Source organism: Palaemon carinicauda, chromosome 39 (assembly GCF_036898095.1).
Source record: "Palaemon carinicauda isolate YSFRI2023 chromosome 39, ASM3689809v2, whole genome shotgun sequence".
Classification (NCBI taxonomy): Eukaryota; Metazoa; Arthropoda; class Malacostraca; order Decapoda; family Palaemonidae; genus Palaemon; species Palaemon carinicauda.
Window position 1 is genome coordinate 12,868,084 of NC_090763.1, and position 14,829 is coordinate 12,882,912.

General features: G+C 43.5%; 1 protein-coding gene across 3 annotated transcripts in view; it reads right to left on the minus strand.

Moving 5' to 3' along the window:
* The window catches only part of LOC137631012 (uncharacterized oxidoreductase YjmC-like), a 155,502-nt gene that overhangs the window by 67,452 nt on the left and 73,221 nt on the right, over positions 1–14,829 (minus strand). Inside the window, exon 1 of one of the 3 annotated variants that reach the window (XM_068362559.1) lies at positions 12,966–13,163. The exons of the other annotated variants lie outside the window; for them this stretch is intronic. The gene's annotated coding sequence lies outside the window, so the exon portion shown is untranslated. Of the gene's footprint in view, positions 1–12,965; positions 13,164–14,829 lie in introns of those variants that run through there. 3 annotated transcript variants of the gene reach the window in all.

The following is a 14,829-nucleotide window of genomic DNA, read 5'->3' on the forward strand; positions in this document are numbered from 1 at the left end:
AAGATAGTGATTCTTGGAAGCAAGACAAATTGGACATGATGAAAAATGTTATTTTTATTAATAAAATAAATTTTTGAATATACTTACCCGATAATCATGTAGCTGTCAACTCCGTTGCCCGACAGAATTCTATGGAGGGATACGCCAGCTATCACAATACTAGAAGGGGGTGTATTTACCAGCGCCACCTGTGGCCAGGTACTCAAATACTTCTTGTTGACACCTCCTCAATTATTCCTCGGTCCACTGGTTCTCTATGGGGAGGAAGGGAGGGTCGATTAAATCATGATTATCGGGTAAGTATATTCAAAAATTTATTTTATTAATAAAAATAACATTTTTCAATATTAAACTTACCCGATAATCATGTAGCTGATTCACACCCAGGGGGGGTGGGTGAAAACCAGTGTACAAGATTAAAGGATAGCTAAGTATCCCATATTTCATATAATCAGTTATCCACAATAACAATGAAATAATAAGTACCTGGTAAGGAAGTCGACTTGAACCGTTACTCTGCCTTTAATAAGATCGTCTTCCTTACTGAGCGCAGCGTTCCTCTTGGGAGGCTGAATCAACTCAAAGGTGCTAAAGTATACAGGGCTGCAACCCATACTAAAGGACCTCATCACAACCTTTAACCTTGGCGCTTCTCAAGAAAGAATTGACCACCCGCCAAATCAACAAGGATGTGGAAGGCTTCTTAGCCGACCGTACAACCCATAAAAAGTATTCAAGAGAAAGGTTAAAAAGTTATGGGATTATGGGAATGTAGTGGCTGAGCCCTCGCCTACTACTGCATTCGTTGCTACGAATGGACCCAGGGTGTAGCAGTACTCGTAAAGAGACTGGACATCTTTGAGATAGAATGATGCGAACACTGACTTGTTTCTCCAATAGGTTGCATCCATAACACTCTGCAGAGAACGGTTCTGTTTGAAGGCCACTGAAGTAGCCACAGCTCTCACTTCATGTGTCCTTACCTTCAGCAAAGCAAGGTCTTCTTCCTTCAGATGAGAATTTGCTTCTCTAATCAGAAGCCTGATGTAGTAAGAAACTGAGTTCTTAGACATTGGTAGAGAAGGCTTCTTGATAGCACACCATAAGGCTTCTGATTGTCCTCGTAATGGTTTTGACCTTCTTAGATAGTACTTAAGAGCTCTAACTGGGCAAAGTACTCTCTCCAGTTCGTTCCCCACCATGTTGGACAGGCTTGGGATCTCGAACGACTTAGGCCAAGGACGGGAAGGAAGCTCGTTTTTAGCCAAAAAACCGAGCTGCAAGGAACATGTAGCCGTTTCAGATGTGAAACCTATGTTCCTGCTGAAGGCGTGGATCTCACTTACTCTTTTACCTGTTGCTAAGCACACGAGGAAAAGAGTTTTTAATGTGAGGTCCTTAAAAGAGGCTGATTGGAGCGGTTCAAATCCTGATGACATTAGGAACCTTAGGACCACGTCTAGATTCCAGCCTGGAGTGGACAACCGACGTTCCTTTGAGGTCTCAAAAGACCTAAGGAGGTCCTGTAGATCTTTGTTGGAGGAAAGATCCAAGCCTCTGTGGCGGAAAACCGCTGCCAACAAACTTCTGTAACCCTTGATCGTAGGAGCTGATAGGGATCTTACGTTCCTTAGATGTAACAGGAAGTCAGCAATCTGGGTTACATTGGTACTGGTTGAGGAAAACTGCATTGGTCTTGCACCAGCTTCGGAAGACTTCCCATTAAGACTGAAAGACTCTGAGAGTGGATGTCGTCCTTGCTCTGGCAATCGCTCTGGCTGCCTCCTTCGAAAAGCCTCTAGCTCTTGAGAGTCTTTCGATAGTCTGAAGGCAGTCAGACGAAGAGCGTGGAGGTTGGGTGTACCTTCTTTACGTGAGGTTGACGCAGAAGGTCCACTCTAGGAGGAAGAGTCCTGGGAACGTCGACCAGCCATTGCAGTACCTCAGTGAACCATTCTCTCGCGGGCCAGAGGGGAGCAACCAACGTCAGCCGTGTCCCTTTGTGAGAGGCGAACTTCTGAAGTACCCTGTTGACAATCTTGAACGGCGGGAATGCATACAGGTTGAGATGGGACCAATCCAGCAGAAAGGCATCCACGCGAACTGCTGCTGGGTCTGGAATCGGAGAACAATACAAGAGGAGCCTCTTGGTCATCGAGGTAGCGAATAGATCTATGGTTGGCTGACCCCACAGGGCCCAAAGTCTGCTGCAAACATTCTTGTGAAGGGTCCACTCTGTGGGGAAGACCTGACCCTTCCGGCTGAGGCGATCTGCCATGACATTCATATCGCCCTGAATGAGCCTCGTTACCAGCGTGAGCTTTCGATCTTTTGACCAAATGAGGAGGTCCCTTGCGATCTCGAACAACTTCCTCGAATGAGTCCCTCCCTGCTTGGAGATGTAAGCCAAGGCTGTGGTGTAGTCGGAGTTCACCTCCACCACCTTGTTAAGCTGGAGGGACTTGAAGTTTATCAAGGCCAAATGAACTGCCAACAACTCCTTGCAATAGATGTGAAGTGTCCTTTGCTCCTGATTCCATGTTCCCGAGCATTCCTGTCCGTCCAGTGTCGCACCCCAGCCCGTGTCCGATGCGTCCGAGAAGAGACGGTGGTCGGAGGTCTGAACAGCCAAAGGTAGACCTTCCTTGAGAAGAATGCTGTTCTTCCACCACGTTAGAGTAGACCTCATCTCTTCGGAAACAGGAACTGAGCCCGTCTCTAGCGTCATGTCCTTTATCCAGTGAGCAGCTAGATGATACTGAAGGGGGCGGAGGTGGAGTCTCCCTAACTCGATGAACAGGGCCAGCGATGAAAGTGTCCCTGTTAGACTCATCCACTGCCTGACTAAGCATCGGTTCCTTCTCAGCATGCTCTGGATGCATTCTAGGGCTTGGAAGATCCTTGGGGCCGACGGACAAGTCCGAAAAGCTCGACTCTGAAGATCCATACCCAAGGAGACAATGGTCTGGGATGGAACGAGCTGAGACTCCTCAAAATTGACCAGGAGGCCCAGTTCCTTGGTCAGATCCATAGTCCATTTGAAAATCTCCAGACAGCGACGACTTGAGGGAGCTCTTAAAAGCCAGTCGTCTGACGGAGCCGGACACAAGATCATGATACTGCTGCACAGTCTGTAAACTGTCAATCATGGGCAAGCGAGGAAGTACAGTGACAACCCGAATCTGTCTAGACTGTCTGGGTCGTACAGACAACTCCTTAACGGGTTGCTGAGGTTGCCGCACTGCGTCACAACAAGTCCCTTCTGTTGGTTGTTGAACGTCTTCCCCGTGACACATTGACTCCGTAAACAAAAAATCCTCTAACAAGGACTAAGCTTGGACTGCATGTCATGCAACACAGCTCAAGGTCTATGGGAGCAGGTGTGGTAACAGACGGGATTAGCGGCTGAAGTGTAACCATTACCTTCCCTGTAAGCATGTTATGCTTAAATAAAAGTCCATAAGAGGTTATGCAGCTAAAGGCTCCCTCCAAATGACAGAGTCCTCAAGGGAATATCAGAAGGAGGAAGAAAAGAACTTTCTCATCTACAGGGACCTTATCCTAGAAAAGCTAAGTTCTCTGAGTGAGGGTTCACTGGTGCAAAGCAGCAGACTAGAAGGCAACGTTATGAAACTGCTTGACAGTCTAGTGAGTTGGCAACAACCCAAGATGTGTTGAGAAGCATGCGGTAAGGTATGCAGAGCATGATGTATGCAGAGTATGCTGTATGCAGAGCATGCTGTATGTAGAGCATGTTGTATGCAGAGCATGCTGAATGCAGAGCACGCTGTATGCAGAGCATGTTGTATGCAGAGCATGCTGAATGCAGAGCATGCTGAATGCTGAGCATGTAGTAAGCAGAGCCTGCTGTAAGCAGAGCCTGCTGAAAGGAAAGCAGAGCGTGTGCATGGCGTTTAACATTTCTCAGAAATTCCATGACCAGTGCTAGAGTGCTTTATGCATGCTTGCATGGGGTTTAAACCATGGTATGCTGAACAGCAGAGTCAGAACGAGCTGGAACAACAATAGTGTGGTTTCCTCTTCAAGACTCCGATGAGGGAACACCTGAGGCTCAGTCTGCAAAGGCTGAATAAAAGACAAGCAGAAGGAAGGCGCATGGGTGGAGGAGGCTGACTCCTAGCATGAGTGGTTGAACCCAAGGGTTGCGCTTGCTGAGCGGTTGGCGGAAGCGGAGTAGCAAGTTCCAGTTCCTGTGGTGTGAGCGGAGCGCGATGAGGAAGAGGCTGCGCAGAACAAGGTAAATGTCTCGCAAGCTGAGGCTCCTGAGGCGCAAGGCTAAGGTGTTGTGGTGCTTGCCTTATGGAGGGTTGAGCTCGCTGCAGCAAGAGCTGAGGAAACTGACTCATGGACGGGAGAGGTTGTTGTACCTCAACCGAGTGTTGCATCACTGGTGGAGCAGCAAGTGGAGGCGGAGGAAGAGAGGTATAATCCTCCTGATCCCAATGTAAAGGTTGCCTTAAGAAAGGCGGAGGCTGAACACCACAGGGGACAGCAAACTCAGCACGTGTCTCAACATCGTACGCCTGGCAGGTGGAACTGCTGGCAGGTGGTACTGCGATCAGGCGGAGCGAGTGTAGGTGGAGGGAGTGTAGGCGGAGGCGGAGGAGCAACACTCTCAGCCCGACACTCACGCATCAAGTCCGAAAGCTGTGCTTGCATGGACTGTAGTAGAGTCCACAACATCATACGCCTGGCAGATGGTACTGTGATCAGGCGGAGCGAGTGTAGGAGGAGGGAGTGTAGGCGGAGGCGGAGGAGCAACACTCTCAGCCCGACACTCACTCATCAAGTCCGAAAGCTGTGCTTGCATGGACTGTAGTAGAGTCCACAACATCGTACGCCTGGCAGATGGTACTGTGATCAGGCGGAGCGAGTGTAGGAGGAGGGAGTGTAGGCGGAGGCGGAGGAGCAACACTCTCAGCCCGACACTCACTCATCAAGTCCGAAAGCTGTGCTTGCATGGACTGTAGTAGAGTTCACAACATCGTACGCCTGGCAGATGGTGCTGCGACCAGGCGGAGCAGGTGCAGGCTGGGCGAGCACAGGCGGAGCAGGTGCAGGCTGGGCGAGCACAGGCGGAGCGAGAACAGGTGGAGGGAGTGTAGGCGGAGGAGGAGGTGCAACACTCTCAGCCCGACACTCACGCATCAAGACCGAAAGTTGTGACTGTATGGACTGCAGTAGAGTTAACTTGGGGTCGGCAGACACTAAGTTCTGCTGAGGTAAAGCCTTAACAGCAGAGATCTGTTGTGGCAGAACCTTACTCCTCTTAGGCGGAGTGTAATCAACTGAAGACTGAGGAGAGTCAGAGCTAACCCAATGACTGCATTCGGGTTGTGAACTTTAACTTCGTACGTCTGGCATAGGTCTGGACTTAACGTTTAAGAAGTCTTGAGACCTGAGACCAGCGTTACTCTGCCTTTATTTTCTCCCCTAATCTCTTCTGCAGACGAGCAAAATAAGGGCTCAATCGTCTGCGGGTGGGAGTGACGGTCTCGGTAAGACACGCCCACAACCACCGAGAATACTTCTGTGCGCCGATCAAGGCCTGCTGAACCCTTATGCCCTTCGACATTGCTTCTCCCCTGGGCTTGGGAGCTTGCAAGAGGTCCCGGACTGGGAGGACGACTGGCGCGCACAAAAGTACCCTCACGCACTAATCACTTATCACTTTGATTTCTGTTTGCACTTATTTCACTGAACTCGAAACTTTAAGTGGTTTGTACCTGAAATACGCAATTCTATCCTTTCTCAAAGTTAGTAATTGCGAAAACAGAATTACAATGTAACAGAAAAATCTAATGAAAGATAATTCAGTGGTTGGAAAGAGACTAAACACTAGATCACTCTAGAAACGTTTAGTTTCTTCCCCTAAAGAGACTAGGGAGAAGAGCAAAAAACGATAACGACGTTACTCGTACGCCTGGCAGGCTTGAATGAAACGTTTATCCTCTTTCTCCCTCCGTCTCTATCTCTCTCTCTCTCTCTCTCTCTCTTGACTTAGAACCTGAGAGAAGAGCCCAATCATATATATCGTTAAAACATATTATTGTTAAAGGAAAAAAACTGAAAAGTTCCTTTATTAGGATCAAAACCATTAAGTTAAGAAAGAATGAACAAAACGCTAGACACGGTTACTCTTACTGCAACGTGAAACCGTGAACATTCTTTCTCTATCGTAACGATAGAGTGCAAGTTGAACGTTCTGAACGTCAACAACTGCAGAGACAAAACAAAACGTTAGTTCAGCTTTGAAAACAGTACGAGACTGTCAAAGAAAATCTTTCAAACTCTGTGGCGGAAATAGCATAATATGTTAACAGGTAAAACCGAAATGACGGGCTCAAAGTTTATTAACTTCGGTAAAAGACCGCCTACTATTAGGAAGGTCGAATATAAACAAATATAAAAATTAATTTTAATGAGTTTATAATAAAAGGAAGTTAATCGAAGAGGCCTATAAGAGGCAGAGAGATATAAAATAAATCTATAACTTTTGTTAAGCAAAATTAAGAAAGAGAGTCTATACTCTCTTAGACACCAACACTTCCGTCTAAGGGAAGGGTCGGCCATTGAAAAGTGAACGAGAGTTCATACTCTCTCGTCACCAAAATTAATCAAATTAATTCCAAAAGCTAACTAAGCTAATATAGAAGTTTCCAGTAAAGCGACAGCCGAAATCAAAGAGAAATACTTCACCAAAGTCGTGAAAATACTCCAAGAACATAAGCGTATCCCAGAACGTCTTGCCGGAAGCACGACAGAGGAATAATTGAGGAGGTGTCAACAAGAAGTACTTGAGTACCTGGCCACAGGTGGCGCTGGTAAATACACCCCCTTCTAGTATTGTGATAGCTGGCGTATCCCTCCATAGAATTCTGTCGGGCAACGGAGTTGACAGCTACATGATTATCGGGTAAGTTTAATATTGAAAAATATGAAATGGGTAATAAGGTGTTAAACATGGCATATACTAAAGGCCTGGCTGGGACAATGGTACCCAATATTATTTTCAATAACTTCAACTACAATTAACTCTTTTACCCCCAAAGGATGTGCTAGTACGTTTCACAAAACTCATCCCTTTACTCCCATAGACGTACCAGTATGTCCTTGCAAAAAACTGCTATTTACATTTTTTTGCATATTTTTGATAATTTCTTGAAAAACTTCAGGCATTTTCCAAGAGAATGAGACCAACCTGACCTCTCTATGACAAAAATTAAGGCTGTTAGAGCAATTTAAAAAAAAAATATACAGCAAAATGTGCTTGAAAAAAAAAAAAAACGCCTGGGGGTTAAGGGTTGGAAAGTTTCAAATAGCTTGGGGGTAAAAGGGTTAATGTGGAGAGGCATAATCTACAATAAAATGGAACACTTATCCCTTTACACAAATCAACAGGCACATGGACAAATTCATAGAAGCAAAATGAATATTCAAAGGAAGACCAAGTTTTTGTTTGAGAATGTGCCTAAAAAACATCCCAATGAAAAGAACACTCCATTTATTGTTAGTCAAGGATATTTCAATTGGATCATGAAGCACTTTGATTTACACAATATCAAAATCCAAGGAGACGTTACTACTGCTGAAACAAAAGGGTGAAGGATGCCGAAGGGTTTATCAATATGTTACCTTTTACTTATCCTTTAACATCATATTTTATTGTATTTTTCAAAACCACCATTACTATCCTTCTATATGTATGCAGTCATGTTCAATTTATTATTGTTATTCTATTTCTATTTATATTCATTTCTTTATTTCTTTTTATTTTTCCATCCCAAGTTATTTTCCCTGTAATACATCTTTAAGCATTTTACTTTACCAGCTAGGGTTGCAGCTTAACTTTCAATAAGAATAACAACAGTAATGATGAAATTATTAATAATAATATATCTTGTTAATCAGTAAAAGTTTATGTAATTTAATTTGCAAAAAGAACTGGAGAAAAGTTGAAGAGAAATTCAAATATTTTTTCAAGCAACTTCAACAAAATCAAGAAACATTTGTGAAGTTTTAATCATAAAGCCAATCAAGGGAGACACAAATGGATTTTCTCACAAAAAGTACTTATCAATCTCTTAATGATAAGGCTTAAATGTGATAAGAATGTTAGAAGACTGAAAAGGTAAAGATAGCTTCCACATCCTTATCTACAATATTTACAGTATAATGACAAGAAATCTAGGTGATAAAATTTTACCATGTTACTATGCACATAACAGATTAGCCTTTTTGCAAACATTAAAATGTAGTTACTGTTATTATTTTACTGCTATTAAGGTAGTACGTTGGCCAGGGCACCATCCACCCATTGAGATACTACCTCTACAGTATTATTGGGTAGTGTAACTGGCCAGATTGTAGCACATTGGATCCCTTTCTGGTTACAGCTCCTTTTCTTTTGCCTACACATACTGAACACTGAATATATTGGCCTATTTTTTACACATTCTTATATTTGCTCATATATCTAATAACACTAAACCAAAAATTCTTCTTCACTCAAGCAGTCAACTACTGCACTGTAATTGTTCAGTGGTTACTTTCCACTTTGTAAGGGTAGAAAAGAATCTTTAGCTATACAGCAGTAAGCAGTTCTTCTAGGAGAAAGTTACTCCAAAATCAAACCATTGCTCTTTAGACTTGACTAGTGCTAGGCGGTATATCTTAGCAATCTGTTTGCTAACATGATACGAGTATAAGCGGATGAACAACCTGGTCAAGTAACAAAAACTTTGGGTGTGGAGGAAATGCCCCCCAGAATCTCGATGAAGTCACTGGCAGCAAGGTGACGGATTAGGTTTAAGGAGATAGACAAGATGTCTCTTTGGCTTCTACTCTCAATGCCTGGAAGATGACCTTGTTGGAATCAGTATGGACGGGCAGGGGTCACTTGCTTTAGTTATATAGGCACTGCACATCACAAGGAAGTTGCTATCCTTTGATGAATTTAGCCATAGATTTAGTCAGTCTATGGAAAGAGGAAATGACAGAATGGCCCCCAATCCTGGGCATAGCGGGGTGCTAAGAATCTCCCGGTTTATAAATACTATAGAGAAATTGAAAATTGGTAATTGGAAAGTTACAGCAAGAGGAGAATGATTTTACGAAATATAATTTGGATATACTGGCCCTAAGTGAAACACGTTGTAGGGGATTGGTATAGAAATCTTAGACCAATGCAATATATATATCTAATCAAGAAGAACAGATGGAGTTGAATGAGAAGGGGTAGGATGATGATGACACCAAGAGCAGAGAGGCATTAGCAGAATGGAGCTGTAAATTGTAGATTGTTACTTGCAGTTTAAATCAAAGCAGTGCAATATGTGTATTATAGTTTGCTATGCACCAACAAATGATTCCCCTGAAAAAAGGAAAAATTAATACTATGAAGAGGTAAAACCTGATGAATGGGAATTAGGAGCATTGGTGGAAACGGCAAAAAGAAAAGATCTGACTGATTGCAATAAGTACAGATGCATCACACTTAAGTCAGTTGTCATGAAAATATATAGTATGCTCCTCCTAAAGAGACTAGAGAGAAAGATTGATGAAAAGCTGAGAAATGAATAAGCAGGATTTTGAAAAGGTATAAGTTGTATTGACTGTGTCTGCCGTCTCCATGCTGAACAGAGTTTGTTTGACAAACTCGTTCAGAGCTAAGAGGTCGATGACTGGTCACCAGCTTCCAAACACCTTTTTTCACAAGAAAAAATCGACTACGGAAGCCTTGAGACTCGTTAAGGACTTTCTGGAGAGCGCCCTTCTTCAACATGGTCTGGACTTTTGCCCGAAAGGCTAAGCCCCTTTGCTGATCCCATTCCTGATCAGGGGAGGGAGAGATGACGTGAACGGGACGCGATACCATGACTGAATCACGGAGACTGTCCAGGGTTTGGCCCCGAGTTGCTTCCATCTGTACCAGCAACTTCGCAGGCAATCCCCCAATGGTGGACAAGTGGAGGGAGTGCCTATACTGTACCAACATTTACGGCCGCAGCCACTACCTCTAAGAAGTTTTCCTCCCCTGCTGGAGGACTTTGTGCCTTTCTTGTTCTTGGTCAGAAAGGGCTTCTTAGACACCATTGGCTTCGCTGTCGTCTTGCTCGTCGAGGTATTGGCTAGATTGGACTGCCAAGGAGCTGGTGGTTTGTAGGGCCTGGATGTCAAGGCACTATGGAGGAGGGAGTCTTGGTGAGACTTCCTCCATCTTTCTGCAACATGTTCCCCATCCTCAGGCTGGAATAGAGGATCCCTCTAGAGAGGAGTTCCTGAGTCTAGCGATCTCGGCCTTCAGGACCTGCTGATGGAATCTCTCAGACAATGCATCACGTCGTTTCAAGATGGAGTTTGCCCACAAGTTCGAGACTTGGTGTGCAAGAAACTCGATGGTGCGAGTGCCTGAGAGGAGGAAGGTTTCCATAGCCTTCCTGGTACTTTCTGTGGAAAAATCCTCGGTCCGTACCAGGATTTCCAGGGTGCCCAACCTAACATCAAGTGACAAAGTAGCCTGCATGGCATACTTTGTGACTTTCTCCTGGTTGAGGATCTTTGTTGCAGAGAAAGAGACCCGACGGTTGGAGAGCCTTTCTAGAGAGACCCCCTTGGTTAGCTCTTCCAGAGAATGGTGGAACAGAAGAGCTGGACGAGGATCGTCCAAGACCCCATAGTACCTCCTTTGCTGGACGCGAGTAGGTGGGAGGAGCTTGACCAAATAGCCCGACCGATGAGAGGAGAAGTCAGAGATCTGTTGGGCAATCTTAGCCTGGGCACTCTTCACCCCTTGGGACCAGGGCAAGGCTGCACTGGCCTTTGAGGGCTTTTGGGTGCCAAAGACACGATCTAGGACCGTATCTTTGCCCTATCGTGGGGGTATCTCTGGGTCGGTAAACCCATTTAGTACCCTAATAAGAGTCAGAACTTACCAGAAAGCATGCTGACTCTTTCTGCTCCCCCTCTGAAGTAGGACTGGCAGCGAAGTCTTCTTCCTCCACCCCTGAAGAGACCGAACGAACAGGAACTTCGGAGGAAGGTCGGGAAACGGAAGAAGCAGCCTTGGGTTTTTTCTGTTTCGAAGAAACCTTCAAAGGAGAAGAATCCTGCTCAATTTTTTCTTCTGCTGGCACCCAAACCTTTCCCACTGGGAAGCAGACCACTCCCGACACTCACTACACTTACTGTATTACTACTATCACACCGTTGACCTATGCAGAAGGGACAAAGGGTGTGTGGATCGTTGTCGAAGGTACCGCAGGGCCAGCCTTCAAGTCCTGGGCAGGTACACAAGTTCAGCGGAAGTCAACACAAACACACTGAAAAGAAAAAGCAAAAGGCACAAAAAGCATTAATAGGCAGTCCAAAATTGGTGAGGATGAAGAGCGGCAATGACCGTTCACCATCCGAGCCAAAAACAAAGTGAGCTCAATCACAAGTGTGTGAGTGGGAGGGGTAAGTGAACTATCCCCTTCCCCCCACTAATTAGCAGGATGGGTAGTCAACTCTTGCTAAACTTTAATGGCTCGTCCTAACTTCGTCGAAAGTACTACACCTAATAAATAGCGTAGGTCTGTATTCCAATTACAGCACAAACCCGTTTTCCTATTTCACAATGGACCCCTCTCACCGGATCCTCATACAGGTTCTTGACCATCCCCACTACCACCTCTCAACTGGCACAAAACCAACCGTTTTGCAGCCACTGCAACCCTTCATTACCAGGCCGCCCATGGGCACCAACACAAAATTGTACACTTTTTGCAACTTGCAACTGTGGCCCGGAAACCCATTTGCAACTTGAGGGTTGTTTACAAACCTTTGCCCTTGTATCCAGATAGTCCTACCAATTGCAATGTTTTATTGGCAAAAACATTCACCCACTCCCCACTCCCCCTTAGCTAGTATTATAATAAAACAACACGAGAAAAGTCTCACTATTAAAGAAATGGGGTTTTATATTTTCTTCAAAAATAACCTTTATTTCATCACAACTAAATAGTTAATAAGATATAACCTACCCTTATATATCCTGCATTAACGGAGGCTACCCAGTGGGAACCCTGGGTTTTGGGTGGGGAAAATTTACAGGGGAATCAATTAATAATGATAAAAATAACCTTTTCTACTCTATACATTATTCTCTGGGGAGCCTAATAAATCCAAGAAAAATTACACAAAATATTGGTCTTCTATGCTCCCGAGATATTTCTCATTAGTTTATTTACATCCTACGGTTCGCATATGTCGGCATGTAAGGTAAGCCATTATTTGCAATTTACTTTTATGAACCCGTTGTAGTTACAGTGTTAGTACATAAAAAGGGAATAAGGTAAGGCATTATTTGTGATTTACTTCTAGGGTGTGTGACCTGGGAAGGGGGGTCCAGGAGGATTGACCCCCTGCTAGGTCTGTGATCTGGGGCAAACCCCCAGCCTAGGTCTGTGACCTGGGAACTACTAGGTTAGGTTAGGTGGGGTGGGGCGTATTAGGTTTTGTGGCCTATGAATCTTGAAATTTACATTTTCGTTATGTAACACACTCTTATTTCTACAGTAAATAGTGTGTTTGCAATGAAATTTACCTTTAATTATGTCAACAAATAAATGAAAAATGTACCGTTAGTATAGAATATAGATAATTAGCGTATTTTTTCATCGGTTTATTATACATCCAAGAAGGTAATGTATAAAGAAAAGGCTTGTTTTACCATTATATACCGTTTCCCCAGTATGTTTTCCACACCCAAAACCCCCAAAGTGACAGGTTCCCACATGTGTCCGTTGGGAAGGGGGGGATAACGGAATTATGGCTTATTTGCAGAGGAAATAGAGGTCACATTCATAAAGAGCACACTATGTACTATCAATTAAGGTGTATTTTTTAATCAGAAATGTTCTTGTCTTAAAACATAATTTTACCCTTCACCCATACCAACTGACCTTTTGCTGCCACTAGCATTAAGTAGACCTGTTTTAGCCAGGCCTCCACCTTTTCCATGTCTTGACGATCGGCTTTGTTCATCTTCAGGTAGGATAGGGTGCTCCAAGGCAAGTACAGTGGTAGGCCTATCTGCCAAATTCTCAAAGCGTTGAAGTCTATTATAGCTACCAATTTGGTCTTGGTGAACCAGACTAGGCCTATACCATCCTTTTGTTGGGTCTTGGTAAACCAGACTAGGATTATACCATCCTTTTGTTGGGTCTTGGTGAACCAGACTAGGCCTATACCATCCTTTTGTTGGGTCTTGGTAAACCAGACTAGGCCTATACCATCCTTTTGTTGGGTCTTGGTGAACCAGACTAGGATTATACCATCCTTTTGTTGGGTCTTGGTGAACCAGACTAGGATTATACCATCCTTTTGTTGGGTCTTGGTGAACCAGACTAGGCCTATACCATCCTTTTGTTGGGTCTTGGTAAACCAGACTAGGATTATACCATCCTTTTGTTGGGTCTTGGTGAACCAGACTAGGCCTATACCATCCTTTTAACGTCCACACTACGTTTGATTTTTCATGCCAGAGCATAGGCCTAGGTAGCTTGTTTAGTTGTGATTTTACAAACAATTTGTCTTCAGCTATATGCCTATAAATTAATTTGTTCTGCCAGGAGCAATCTGAATACAATGTCCTTGCTCTCTTGTTCTAAATTCCCATGACCTCCAATGAAGGGTCAATGATCACGTGGGGTTCACAAACGCCTACCTAGGACAAGTCAACAAGTGACAACTGAACACGGAAAAGTTAACTTATTGAATGATTTAAGTCCTTTTTTAATCCTTCCAGATTTCTTTTTCACTGTCCACATTCAGGTTCAGGTTCAGGTTCCGGGGTGAGGCATAGCCTTTACAACGGCGCCTCTAACGCTTATCTTCTTGTACTGTTTTGTCTTTTCTTCCACATTATGTTTAATACTTCTTTTTTCTTTTCTATATTTGTTTCACTAAATAAAAATAATCCTACTATTTTCTTTGGGTCTTCCTCGTATGGTTGTTGTAGCTCAATTACTTTATTCCTTTCTTTTCTATATTCCTGGCAAAATAACAAAAAATGTATCAAATCTTCCTCCTCATTTTCACAAAAATTACAGTTTACATTCCCTCCATTGTGTCTATTTACAATATTTAGTTTTAACGTATTAGTTCTTGCTCTAAAAAATATCACTGAAGCAAATGTATTGTCATAAATTAACTCTTCCTTAATTTCTTTCTTCCACGTTCTATATATTTCTAGGCTCACTTTACTTTCTATTTCTTCTTTCCACTTTTCAGTATCCCACTTTCTGGTTTCCGTTTTTATTTCTGCCTTGTTCATTCTTCTTATTTGTCTTATACCTAAACTTAATTCTTCCAAATACTTTGCAGGTTGTTTCCACCATCTTCCTTCTTTTTCTTGAATATCCTGGATAATTATTTTCAGTATTTCCTTCTTTCCATTCAGGGTACGATTTAAGTACTGCAGCTTCCCATCCATCACCCTTGTTTTCATAGAAGATGCACCTATCTCCCCTCTTAGAGCAGTATTAGCTGTGCTTTTAGTGGCACCTAAAATCTTCCTATATACCCCATTCTCTATTCTTTGTAGTTTCTCATTCCCAGCCCAGATCAAATCAGATCAGATTAACATTAACGTTTAGGCTTTGCCTTTGCAACGGCTCCTCTGAGTCTTTTAGTTGTGTGTGTTCCTTATTTTCACTAGTTTTTCCCTTTTCATCCACATTTGTTGTAGTACACTTTTCTTATTTTCAATATTCTCTTCACAAAAAAGGAATTTTCCAACTGTTTGTGCAGTCTTCTTCGTATGGT